Below are 14,142 nucleotides of genomic sequence, written 5' to 3' on the forward strand. Positions count from 1 at the left end.
TGGATAGAGGAATTTATGTCGGCAAGTACTACACCGAGCCGAGGGAACTTGTATAATATCCAGATAAATACGCAGCCCCTGATAAGGATAAATCGGTCTGCCTTAATTCGATCGGATCCAGTTGCTACCACCTGACCAATTCGGAATGGAACTTACGTAGGCGTTTCAATATTAATCGAGTAGACACTTGGGACAGTAGTTGAATCATAGGGGCAATAATCAAATGATGAATTCTCCAATCAGCAAGTTACTTAATTTCCTACGTATCAGTTTCAAGAATTTTCTGAGTGAACCGACGCATGTTTGATGCGGATTTGCAGCAAGGAAGTCAAGGTAGACAAACCAATTTAAATCGAGGGGGTGGAGTGGAGGCGCAACGTGGTCCCCTTAGACGGGAAATGGATGGCAAGTTTTCCACGAGGGCGTTAAACGCGGGGACGGACTTTCGAAGGAGCAGGAGACGAGGGGCGAGTTTTGAATCCCCTTTTGTTAATACTGGCGTTGATGATACGGCGCGAGGAACGCGCGAGAGGTGAGCAGTGTTCATCAGAGAAGAGGAAATTCTTCCTCCCAACTGACTGAAGACGGTCAATATTTGTGCTTGACTGTTCACCGAGAATTCCCCACCAAAATATTATCAGGAGTCAGAGGAAATGAGAATCCACGTCGCGACAATGATGATGCCTCGTTCGTTCGGGCGCCGAGGCGCAAAAACACCCTCCTCCGAACGCTATTGGTATGCTCGATGGAGTTCGAGGTCTAACTAACTATTGGGAGCGTTGAATGGTAGCGTAATGAGTATAAGGATGCCCCGAGGAGTTCATAAATGGACTGCGTCGCCGATAAAGAAACTTCAAAGGAATATTCAATCGGATTGATTATTCCTGGAATATTCAAAGTGTATCACCTCTATCTACTTTGGACTTGAATTATTTCATTTCTGGAATGAAATGAATTAGAAACGCCAGTCGTAGCACATCGAAACTTCCTTTAATGAATCAGCATGGTCGCGAGTAGAGGGCACTGAATAAATCACCGAAGCACTTACTTCGACGATTAGAATGTACCAACGAGAATGGTTCCATCGCGTGAAACCACCCTGGCAATCTCTATTCGCCGCCAGACCTCCGCTCCGGCACGAACCTGCGGGTCTTTTTTCTTTCATTTACGAGAACCGAAACATCGCGGAATCACTCCCTCTTTCTCCCGTAGCGCACAAAACACTCCCCCAAGATTATTTGCCTGCGAGCCCAACGGGCATTTTTAATTTCTCACCACCCGCCATTAGATTTCGCGTCTGCCTCTCTCGCCCCTCGCAACCCCTTTCACTCGTATCATCCCTGTACACCTTTAGTCTCGCTTCAACCCCCTCGACGTCGATGCACTCCCTATATTTTCCATTTACAATGTACGAGTCGATGCCACTTGGTACAGAAAATTCGTGTAACTAATGCGCAAAGTGCTCGAGCTGTACGTAAACAAGAGAAATATACTTCACGGTACAAGTCTTACAGAAGAAGCTCAAGCAACTCACGCCAATGCCTGCAGCTTTAAAAGGCCAATAGAGATTTACCAATAATGTCACAGGGAAGAGGTATCATTCTCATATCGGTCCCTCGAGCTGAAGCACACGGTCTGTTGAAAGAAGACTCTCCATTCCGACAAGAAGCCTAGCCCCGTCCTGGCACAGTCCTCGCGTAATCCCGAGGAGGAGTCCCGAGCACTGTTCGCTCGTAGAACACGGGAAAGGAGGCCGCCATCGCTCCGCGGAGAAAAGTCTCGCCTCGGTTAAGGAGCAAAGTTTCGTTCGGCTGCCTCTGAACGCGGCCTTTACACAGAGCACTAGAGGGTGCGCTGGCCGGGATGGTAGGCAGCAAAGACGGTGACGGAAACTGTGAAATGAAGGTCTAAAGTGGGCGGAGGAGGAAGCTTAAGCCGCCACATGTGCGAGTATTCCGAGAAGCATGTGGCTCGGCGCCGAGAAGTAATCCGGGACTACCATTCGCAGCCACGAAAACTAAGTACGTGAAAGGAATTATTATCAGACCGCGGAACCAGCTTTAAGGGTGCACCGTCGAGCCTGACTATCAGCCTCCTTTTGCTAAGACTCTGGAAACGTTCGCGGACCGGTTGCCGTGAATCCAACCGGTCCCGCGTCACCCGACGCGAGTTTTCGACTCGATTCCTCTCAATGGTGCGCGGCCCTTCAATTAAAATGGCACGCGAGAATTCGACGATCGTTTCGTAAAATAACTCCGGCTGCGTTGCCTTACGCCGCGAATTCGGCTGAGAAGTTTCCTAACGAGTTTGCCAGCGAGCGGTGGGAGCGATGCTGTCTGACGTAGCAAGGGTCAAAGGACTAATCTACTGCGAGTGGCGGACAGTATCTTTCACTGAAGTGGTTTCTGCAACCACCAACAAATTATCGAGTAAATCGGAGCTTGATATAGTATACAGTAATCCCTCCCCATAAACATGACTCATGTATGAAAGAAGCTAATTCCCTTTAATTCACGAAAAAAGTTCTCACGCAAAGACTGTGAAATCATCTTTGCTAATTCCAATTGTATTCTCGTTCTCCGTTCGAACACTGATTCCTCTGTCACTTTTTATACTTGACATTCCTTTATTGGCCGCAAATCAATTCAGTGCTCAGCTTTTCAGCTTCGGTTTTAAGGAATTAAGCGAAGCTGGTGCGGAGTTCGTGCGAGGAGAGGACGCTTTTATTTCTCTTCGAGGACATTCTCCGTCTCGTTTCTGGGAACTTAACGAATTCTTGCTGTTTAAGGCGCTGAGAGGAGGCTCACCTGAGCCCGTTGCGCGAAGGGAAGGATCGTGGCGACCCCGGGGCGACGATGATCTGCAAAATTCAGATCGTCGACGAGGTGCGTGGTGTCTCGGCGGGCGTGTCGGTTATTTAGGACTTTATCAAGCGCTTTATGCGAGGAACGTGCCAGAATCCCGCGGACTGTGTGGGAACACGCGCACTTCGTCAGGAATTCCCCAGCTTCGTGACAAATACCCGCTACGACCCGGATTTGAAGCGGAAACTCCAGCCACTTCGTGCGCGGCATGCCTGCCCCTCCGTCGCCGTGACCGCAACGATCCGTTACGGTGGCGACGCTTAAAAGCAACCCGTTTTTTCTCCACCTATATCCCAGACACCCTCGTCCGAGCCCCGACAGCTTTACTCCCAACCCCTCGGATCGGTCATGGCCCGAAATTCCCCCGCGAAACGTAAATAAGGAAAGCGGTCCGCGGACAACCAGGGTGCTGTGATTAGCTTCGCATCGGGCCACAGATAAACCAGCCTCGGTGCACTGACAGCTTCGTTATTCCATTGGAAATCCGATGGCGTCCGCCAGGCGCTCAGACCTGGCCAGCTGAAATATTTACGTGCCTCTGAACCTTCGGGGGAACGAAGCGTTCATTTTTCAAAGTCCTCGGATGAGAGACGAGTAATCCAGCGTTAAACTATGAATCATCCGTAGGGTAGGGACTTGTGGTTCACTCGATCATGATTTTTGGAAACGAGGGATACTGTTTAGACGGTAAGAAGACAGTGGTGGTGTATAGAAGGTGGCGTATAGAAAAAAGTAAACCACAGACTACTCAGTCTATCTTGTAACATCTAGCTCGATCAAGAAGGCTTCTCGAAGCGTGGTCAGTCGTTCCGCGCTGTTTCGCGGCATCGAGTAGGGTGGGTCCTTATAAATACCCCCGTCCAAGAAGTTTCTGACGACTTTATAAGAACATGGGAAATGATAGCGCACACGCGCACAAAGTGTGCAGCTCGTTGGTAAGAAGTACGCGGCGATAAATCCCGAGCGTGACCTGGACGACTGGCTTTCCCGCGGCGTTTTGCTCTGGTTGCGTTGCAGCTACCGCTCGGCCACCGCTGCGAACCGAAATATTACCCTGTTTCCGGGAAGAACGATGATAACTGCGAATAATTTCGTGACGGATAAACTGTCCTCGCCGAAACAGCCACGAGAAAGCTCGTTTCCGACGCCTTTACAGAGATCCTGGGGCTGGATTCGATCTGGCTAGAGAAATCCCCTAGAATGGGCTACCTTCGAACAGAGCCACCCCTAATCCTGATGAGTTTATCGAGTCTCTAGTCGCGTTTGAAGGATTGTGTTTCGGGGCTTCATATTCGTGCCCTTTCCCGAGCTTGATCAATGAAACTTTTTAATCTACTAGCTGCACGCCTGCGATTCCTAACAGTGTAACCGAAGGGTTGTTAATCTGGAATCGATTTTTCAATTGCCATTCTGGGCTGTTGTTATTCCTATGTCGATGGCGACGCTACCTGCTTCGAGGTTGCAGAATCCAAGAACGCAAGAGGAATACTGGAACCGAGCACCTTTGAAATATGCTTTGTGAATCGGTATCACTCGTCACGATGGTAACTCGAGAACTAAATCGGGACCGGTAATGCATAAACTACAGAGGGGTACAAGGATTTCGGATTACAGCGAATTGGGACACATTCGACGCGCTCTGCGCTTCGCTCCGCAACCTTCTAGAGTAATACACGCTCGTAAGACCTTCTCGAGCTGTATGATGGTAACGATACTTGATAAACTAATTACAGTTCGCGGCAGGCGAGACTCATCCCCCCTTCGTGACAGTAACTCGGGAGCAAGTTAAATCCTGAAATACTGTTTCAGTTTGGAGCTTGAATTTGAATGCGTTCGCGAGACGATTTTCCCCCAAAATAACGTTAAAATCTTGAGACGGAGATGAATCACGCTCGCTGTAACCCTCCCGGGGGAGAAAATCTTAACTTTCTGTTAAACGCGCACCGGTGAAACGCGCGAGTTAACCAGTGGATTGAAAACACGTCGCGCTCTATCTGCGCTCCCTCGCCGTCTAAGTATCAACCGTAACCAATGCAAATCCGCAAATTTGCAAGCACTTTCCAGGGTGTATTATAAGACAGAACAACATTAGCAAGAACCATTGAAAGCAAACAGGCTTGCGCACTGTAAAGGACCGTGAAACATTTATCTAACCATCTCCCCCTATCTTCCTCAACCCCCACAGCAACGCCGAAAGGGTGAAGCTTCAAAAAGTGATCGCATCCCTTAAACCTGACTTCCCGCACCGAAGAAGGACTATATATATATACTCTGCCTATTCCACAGAAGCCCCAAGTTTCATAGCAGCTACTGTTAAAGATTTCGCGAGTGTTCCTCGTTAGAGGAGCCAGCAATCAAGCTTGGACTCGCGCAGGCCGACGCTTTCGCCAGGGAAAAACGGGAAGATACATGATGGAGCGAAAAAACGCGTCGTTCGAAGGATTCCGCGCGTGTCGCGGAGGCGTCGTTATGAGAATTCCACGGGGCTGGTCCCGCGCCGTGCACAGTTATGAAATTCCGCGGGAGCGACTGAAGAGGAGCAGCCGGGGTTTACAGGTCCGTCACGCGACGCGGCGGTGGGGATGTTTCGGAAAGTATGCACCCGTGTGCAGCGGGATTAAAGTCGCCTATTGATTCCCGGCGTGTGTTGTGCCGGCCGCGGTATCGTTAATGGAACAATAATAGGCGAACGCTGGTTGGCGGTATTACTCGCGCGTATACGATAAAATTACAGAGGCGGGTAATTAATGCTCGATAATGGCCGTGGACACTCGGTAAAATTATATTCTCGCGAGTTTTACCCGCGGCCCCGCAATGCATAATCTATCGGCGCGGAGTCATGCATAATTCACTGCGTTACAAATTATCGCCGGTAGCACGAATGCCTAGCATCATGGCGTGTCCTCTGTGTCCGTTCCTCGCTCGTCCACCCTCTACTGCCGCGCGATTTCAACCCTTTCCTCCGAATACAAACTGAAGAACAAATTGTGTAATCGTATAGTTATCGTTATTCCCTAGATACTCCTGAGAATCTGACATCCTCCCCAGCAGAATATAAGAAGGGCGTAGGGTTAGTTTCTCTAAGCGTTTGCCCCGCATCGTGGATCCAATCAATCACAGTGCAACGATTTCGTCGAACGTGATCGAATACGTCGCCGAGGATCAATTTAAAGCAACGCCGTAGCATGGGCGCATTATTCTCGATAAAAAGCCGCCGGAAACTTGCGAGTTTGGTTACCCTTAATTACAGGGGGGACCACCCACCTGCCCTCGACGACGGAAAAGTTGAAATCTCAGCGTTCTCCAAACTCCCGGGGAAAAAAGCCGAGGAAAATTGAGGGCGAGAAAGTGGGCGGGGACGCAGCGGTCCGAGGTGGGCGAGGGATGATCGAGACGCGAGACATTATCGGCGTGTCAAGAGTTTTCAATAGTTAACGAGCTTTTGATCTGATTATCGGCGAAACTTCGGAAGAATCGTGGCAGCCTGTGACCCGGGAGCCAACCCTCCGCGAGAATTACACCCGACTAATTTCTACGCTTTAATCTGACCTCCGCGGATGGAGCTTAAATAATTTATAACAACGAACGGGTAACGGGTGCCTGGCATTATGGCGGGGGCTTATTGGAAAAAGCTGAAAAAAACGTGGGGTGCGATTTGATATGGGACCACTCAGTTTCTACGATCCTATTCGATGGCACTCGAGCTCTCGTCGAACGTTCCCTGCATTTCCTGCGAGACGCCTCTCCCCTGACTCCCACTGGCTTTCGCGCGCGAATTATTTATTTTTCTATAGCACAAGCTACCGAGGACCGCCGAGGATCCTCCTCGTGGAGGAAACGAGTCGGCCAAACGATCGTTCTGATGATGGGAAAACGGAGAATCGACGACTCTCGTGCACGCCACAAATATCGAAACAATAATAGAAAGCCCCTGGACTCCGGAGCCCCAGGATACGTTTCTCATAGTTACTCGGGCTCGCTCGTAAAGACTGCCCGTGCGCGCCGGCAAGATATTTCCACGAGATATTTCCCCGGTACGTGATGCGTGTGTTTTGGGGCTCCTGGAAATCTGCAAACTTACGGAGCGCACCGACCATAGGAAATGGGACCGTACGTGCCGCGGTTAATTTAAGATACGTGGTCGTTTGTTGCATTTCAAGCGAGCATTTCAGAGTTTACTATCGATCGATTGCTGCGCTATAAAAGATGCGGCGAGGGACTCGTCTCAATGGTAATTGTTGAAAGAATCGCGGCAGTGGTTAAGCTTGAATCGTGGAGGCAAACCAAATGAAATCGTAATTTATATGATACAGTCCCTCCATTATCTATCAACAGTCGAATTTTCCTTTCAGCAGCACAGTGGTACCTACCGAAACTTTCCATCAAGACAGTAAGTTCCAAGATATTGTTCCCGCGAAGGAGCTGAGAATCGAAGAAAATAGGAAACTTGGAAACCAAATCGGACCGAAAGTTCTCGGCTTTCTGAATTAAGGTACAATCTTTTGTCGTTAGCTCGAGCGCGTTGCCACTTTCGCGGCGCCTCCCTTTGCCCTGGCGTTAATTAGTCAAGCAAAAGTCACCGGGGAAACTTTCCCGAAGCCTTAGCTTTCCGTAGCCTGGGGCGACCCAAAAAAAGTACAAAAAACGCCGAGGAAACCTTTCGCCGAAACGGCGAAGCGAACTTTTCACGTAATGACGAGCATCTATGAAACTTTTTATTACGTTTCCCTCCACGGTACAATTTAATTTCTGCACGCACGCGGCCGTAGCCTCCGTTGCTTTCCGAGGACCATTGGAAATCCGTGGATCGTCACGCGTAATCCTTAATTTTTAATAATAATTTCCTACCTTGCAGACTCCAGCGTGCTTGATTCCCGAACTGATAGAACTTAACGCATTGTATCACGATTTGCCGCTTGTATAAACGCCGGTGTTCGAGCACCGAGCGCGTGAAGCGTTAATCAGTATTCGCTGAAACGTGTCTTTGTCTGCGTGAATTCCTCGCATCTGCCGATACCGCGGTAAACTCATAACGTTACGCTGCGGACGATGTTACCCGCTACCTGTAACTGTGTAACTGCAACGCGATCGGTGCAGCGAATCGGCGATACAGGAGATAGACATCGCGATAACAGCCGGAGAAATTGCGGGAAACATGTAGATCGGACACAAAGAGTGACCCCAAAATGAGGCCTTTTTCAGCCCCTTTTTGGTCCCACGATTTTGGAACTGAATTTTGTGCCAAACGATAGCTTACGACGAGACATCAATCCCGATAAATTTTCAAGTTGAGGTGACAATTAGTTTCTGAGATATGAGAGATGAAAGGGGTGGAATTTCATTACGCGTCGATGTATAGACTTCTATGTCATTCCGATAATTTAAACAATTATTTCCAGGGGTTTTGCTGACTGCCAATAACGAATTTGAACTTAGATTTTCAAAATTCACGAAAAAAAAAATCAAATGGCTAATTCAACATTGTGGACGATATATTAAAAACGCACCTACTACACAGACATTTATATTTCTTGATTTGTTTTTTCGTGAATTTTGAGAATCTAAGTTCAAATTCGTTATTAGCAGTCAGCAAAACCCCTGGAAATAATTGTTTAAATTATTTAATAAGCTATCATTTGGCACAAAATTCAGTTCCAAAATCGTGGGACCCAAAAAGGGACTATTTCTTAGGTCACTCTTTGGCCGACCTAATTAAAATCTGCATACGAGCACCAGACAGAGAAGACTGCAACCACTCTTGCGCTGATTCAACCCCTTAGCAAAGGCGGCGAAACGTCCACGCTGTAATCTGTACGAAATCCAGCGGCACGGCGATTCGACCGGCCGAAGACACGACCCCTAAACTGTTCCCTCAACCAACAATGCCACACCTCCTTTATTCGGCAACAGTTTCATTTTCCCCGCGCAGAATTCCGGGGCCAAATGCGCGCCGCTCGAAATATCTCCGAGTCCGTTCCGCGATTTGTTGATTCACGGGGGCGCAACCCTTAAATCGGACCGCAGAGCGTCAACACGGTGTTTGCGAGGGATGCCGGCGACCACACGGTTCTCTCTCTCTGCGGTCACACACGATAACTCCGCGCAGCTGCGTGTGGTCGCGTACCGCAGTGACATTCGAATCCCCAGGAAAGTATTTACCTTGAACCGACTGATTTTTTCCCCTCCCGATCCGCCCCCCGTAGAACGCCGGCAGATGAGGGCCGGCATTGTTTTGCCTTCCCGTGAAAAGGGTCGAGTGGGATTCAATCGGACCCACTTTATCGACAACGGACGCGCAACAGCGGGTAAAACCGTCCCGCTGACCCTTTGACGGTCTTTCACGTTCGATTCGCTAATCGAGCCTCGCAGAGAGCCTGGCAGCTCCCTCTTGAAAACGAGCGAAGGGGTCGGAGTGTCTCACGAGCGATGGAACACGTGCTCGTTTGCAACGAATGCCCAGTGAAAGAGCAGCCTCTGATCGCCGCGAATCCGGCTCGGCATTCCAAACCATCGGGACATCGTAACGAACCGGGCAAACGGATGGCAGGATTGCGTGCTCCGTGTGCACATATCTAATCCCTGCACCCGCGTGCCGCGGAAAACTCTGTTTCGATGTTTGAAGATCGACAACATCGTTTGGTGTTTTCGCATAAAAACACGCGAGTCGAGGCGGATCGATCGGGCGCAACGAGGGAAAGGAGCTTTGCGCGCCGCTGTCGTAGCTGGTGACGTGTCTATCGGTAACGATTTCAATTTTCCGAGGGGGCTGTCGGGGCCCCCCCGGGCTCGCTCGATATCGGATCCAAGTGCAGGGTGGAACGCGTGCCTGACCCCGATTGAAAAGCCCTGCAACGATCTTAAAACACATAGAAATGAATACGACCGTTGTGTGTCGCCGATTTGTGGATCTGACTTTCCATTAGCGAAATAGCGTTTCCCTCCTTCGCCTGGTCGCCACTTTCGGATATGCCATCCCCCCCCACCGTCTCCTACTTTCCACGTTCTCCCTTCGTTTCTCGTTTAGACCTAGGTCCATCTTGTTAGTAATTAAATATCGCGTGTCGAGCCAACGAAAACTTTCAGCCACGTTAAAACTGCTAGTACGCCGGATAATGGCACTGTTGGGCTCGATAGCCGATAATGAAATTTGCAGTTTTATAAGGGAGGCTATTACTGGAACAGGGAGACTACGCTACGGTGTATTACGGAACGCATATGCTGTGGCGGCGAGTGCAATACTCCGTTCCCATTATACCGTATTTACAGAGTCCTCCTGGATGGCGACTGTTTCGTAACAAAGAGGGAACGATGCAAATTGCGTAAGAAACTGCGATCACTATTGCTGATACAAAGGAGAAGATCCTCGGGCGCTCTTGCACAGAGTTTTTTCTAATTGCAACTCGAGAATATTATTATGTTCCGATACTGGAAGGGTCAGGTATAAAGGGTAGATTTTCAATTGAAAAATGGTGTTTCTAAGCAGAATAGGGGTGCAAAATGTTACGGAATAGCTGGTAACTTGATTACCCTAGTAGAAAAGTAATGTAAAGACTAGCTAAGGAAGAGTAATATAAAATCAGTAAAAAAAAAACTAGCACAAAGAAATACGAAACAGAAGGTAGTACAGTCACTACCATCGAAATGGTATAAAAATGACGCAAGGCACCGCAGAGTACGTACAGCATTTCGAAGGTAGAAGCAGTCACAAACCGAAGCCTGAATTTTTCAGGGATTTGTAAAAAGAACTCCACAACCCAGCCAACAATTGATTGAATCGTAACACTAAACCACAAATACTTTCCCATATTTCGAAGCTATACCTAAGGCGCGTACGACCATGCCTCGGCTTTCAAATCGTACAGATAAAACAGCCGCAGCGCATATCCTATTCCCGTCAACATGGAACACCCCCGTTACGTACAAGCACACCCAACTTGAGAATGAACTCCGAAGCCATTTGTCAAAGGAAACCGTGTAACGTGCCCATTAAAATATTACACCCACCCAGCAAGCCGAGTTTCACTCATAACTCTCGCGGCCATTAGTTATCCAGGGCTAACGCCTCTCGTAATAACGTAACTTTCCAATTGGACTTACCTAAATCCGTTTAAACGGCCGGCAGCAGTCCGCGGACCACGGCGCCTGCATTCCCAGCAGGCCAAACGGATCCGTGGAAGAAGAAGGCGACCCTTGGGTCCGCGACTTCGCGTCGAGTCAGCAGCAGGAATTGTCCCTCACGCGATCATCGTGTACAACGGTACAACGAACACGAGCGTGAAATATCAGTTCACTTTCAAACGAAACTTTTTAACCGCGCACACACGTCTGTAGCGTCCCCTCTCCGTACGGTCCACTCAGAACTACATCGATCTGTCACGTGATCACTCCGATCGATATATCAATGCATCGCTGCCAGCGACCGACGTCAGGTTATCGCTTACGTTCGAGTCGCGGGGGAGGTGAGATATCGTGTGTCGCGGTTAGCGATGACAAATCTTGCGAGTCCAGCGGATCCTCGCCGCAGGAGAGACCATTCTCATCGATACATCGTCCCGGTTTAACTGCGCTCACGTTTCGAAACGTCACAGTCGGTCACAGTTGCATCACTTTTACTAAATTTCCCGCGATAAACCCATGGAAGATCCGCGGGCAGAACGCGAAGTTACTTTCGCGAAGCCGCGCGCGGTTCTCGGTATCTGGCCGATGGTTTTGGGAATTGGCAACGCGGTTAGTCGATAGCCCCGGCACGAGCCACTCATTAAACGAGGCTATTAATCGTCGATTGCACCGTGACGAGGACGAGACAAGCACTCGTTCGAAAACCGTTCGCGCCGAGGATCGGGCGGTGACTGAAACCACCATCCCGTCTCGCTCACTATCGCCCTCTCTCTCGCGCGCACAGAACTCAGCCCCTATTGCGCTCGCGGTCCCGTTGTCTCGCTCCCACTTGCCGCCCTGCGAAATCTTCTTTTTCTGGTCCGTCTCTTCGTCTCTTCGTCTCCTCGCCACCCCCGCCGTTCGCCGTCTCTCTATCGTTCTAGCGCGCCGTCTCTCTTCTCCACTAACTTTGTCTCCTCCTATCCTAGGAATCTCCTAGCGTCTACGTCTCCTTCCCCTCCTGACATCCCTTATCACCGCTCCGTCCTCGTTGTCCTCCCGCTCCTTCCCGTACAGCTGTCCCTCTCGCTCGCGTTCCTCGCTCTGTCTTCCTCTATGTCCATCTTCCTCGCGACCACGTTCCGGTCGCGCAGTCTGCTCTTTGTTACCCCGCGATCCCTGTCCTTGTTTACGATACACGTTGCACCCCGTCCATCCACCCACTGGCCCCGTGCACCCACCCCCTCGTCGTATCACACGCGTGTGTGGCTTCTATCTCCTTTTCTCTCTGTGCACGCGCAAGCATCCCCGACGAGCCAGCGGCGAGTGCCACGCCTACCCCTTCTGTGTACAAGAACTGTGTGCCAGCGATGCGAGCGAGGGGCACCTAACCTCGGGGCCTTCCTGGAGACACTTCGAACTTGAAGCTTCTTTTTCGCCCTCCGCCAAACGCGGCCTGCATCCTGAATCCGCGGCCAGGCTATTGCACCCCAGATGACCCTTCGAACACGCGGCTGATCGAGCCCCGCGTGCTCCCTTCGACACGGTTTCGATGATAGGCGGAGGCACGGAGTGTACTTTCACTTCGTCATTTTTACTTCACCGAGGGTCTTCGAGATTCTTCTTGGGATGCTTCTCGATGGAAACGGGTAACTGTTTGTAACTTGGGGATTCGTCGGAGGATGGCACCATTTACTGTCAGGGTAGTTCAGGCACTTGCGTCAGGAAATGTTTATTAGAATGCGAAGGGTTGGGTTCCTATCGTTGGGTCTAAGGAAATGTAGCCTCTGTGATTTATGGAGAGCGGTTACGTGTTAAATAAGATGCTGAGAGCTGAAGTTTCCCTCCCAAAGGTGAAATTCTATCACCCGGAGTTATCTGAATGAAGCACCCCAATGTTGAGTTAGGTCGATGAGCAGGAAGAGGGAGGTCGAAGCAGAAGGGTCGTGACTCGAAGATCAGCTTATATCATCGAGGGTAGCATTTCCTTCTTTCGGGACGATAAGCAGCGGAATTTTTATCGCTGCAGGGGGATCTTGAGCGTTTAAAAATTCATCCGAGGATTTTGTATCTTTTATATTCACGTATTCCCCTTCGCATCGTGATTTCGGCTGTCATTATTTATCTCCCCTCGCGGTTCATCCGAGATGAACCAGAACAATCTGTATACCATTCATGGCAGTGCGCGCGCTCCCCCTTTCTAGCAAAAATTGTGTCGCTCTGATAATTCAAGGGAATGTTCAAGCAGTTACGATTCAGATAGTCGGACACTCTCTTCTGGCAATCACGAACACACCTCCGAGTTCAATTCCGCTTTCGAAGGGGTGAACGTGAGAAGGAATTGTTTCAACAATTTTCTCGAAACGACCTCTTGGCTCTGAAGTCCCGATACTGCGTAATCGTTGCGCGGTGGTTTTCGTATATTACCCTTTATAGGCCGTTATTGGACGAGTTCCTTTGCAAGCTATCTTGGAAAACGTCGAGGAAAGCTACGCTGACCTGGCGCGTACGTAGGTCTGCATGCCAGTGGAGTGAACCAATATTGCTCAGCCAGTGGTATCAACCTGTGGAATACCAGCCACCCTCGAAATACACGATTATTATATGACCCTGCGTGAAACGAAGATAATACGCCTTCGACAATGAGCGATCGCGGCGTGCTCGACCCAGATATTAATTCGTTCAATTGCGCCTTCATTCGGCGTCCAGTGGGCGTGCTTATAAAAAATTTAAAGAAAGCGCGAAGGGGGTCGAGGGCCTGTTAAACTCCAAAGAATTCTACGGCTCACGCGGAGAGGGGGTGTGGCGTTTCTTTTGCTTGTCATTCTATAAAGTTTTCCGCGAGAAATACCTTGAACGCTGCTTGACTCGACCTTTTTCCCTCCCCACGCCAAGAAATTTAATTTCGCGTTACGCGGCTCCAGAGCCCCCAACAGTTTTACACGGGCCGCACACAGCGTATTCATAGAAGTTTCGGAAGCAGAATTAGTCTTCTGACAGAGGCAAGCTTGCCCCGCAAGCTGTCGTGATATGCAACACTCCGTATCACCGTCGAGACACGCCACGTTTCACTGGTCCTTGGTGTTTCACACCGCCGAACATGCGCGCCCTTCGAGGGCATTATGCATACACAAGGCGCGCGGTTTCGGAGAAGCTGGCGGGGAACGTGTATCGTGGCGGA

The 14,142-nt window shown here is 49.8% G+C and overlaps 2 protein-coding genes across 2 annotated transcripts in view; both read right to left on the reverse strand.

The window, feature by feature from the left end:
* The window catches only part of LOC143369251 (uncharacterized), a 185,419-nt gene extending 173,705 nt beyond the window's left edge, over positions 1–11,714 (reverse strand). Inside the window, exon 1 of the mRNA XM_076812952.1 lies at positions 10,962–11,714. The gene's annotated coding sequence lies outside the window, so the exon portion shown is untranslated. The remainder of the gene's footprint in view (positions 1–10,961) is intronic.
* The window catches only part of Rab3-gap (Rab3 GTPase activating protein), a 313,138-nt gene that overhangs the window by 133,591 nt on the left and 165,405 nt on the right, over positions 1–14,142 (reverse strand). The gene's annotated exons all lie outside the window — the stretch shown is intronic.

Source organism: Andrena cerasifolii, chromosome 5 (assembly GCF_050908995.1).
Source record: "Andrena cerasifolii isolate SP2316 chromosome 5, iyAndCera1_principal, whole genome shotgun sequence".
Taxonomy (NCBI): domain Eukaryota; kingdom Metazoa; phylum Arthropoda; class Insecta; order Hymenoptera; family Andrenidae; genus Andrena; species Andrena cerasifolii.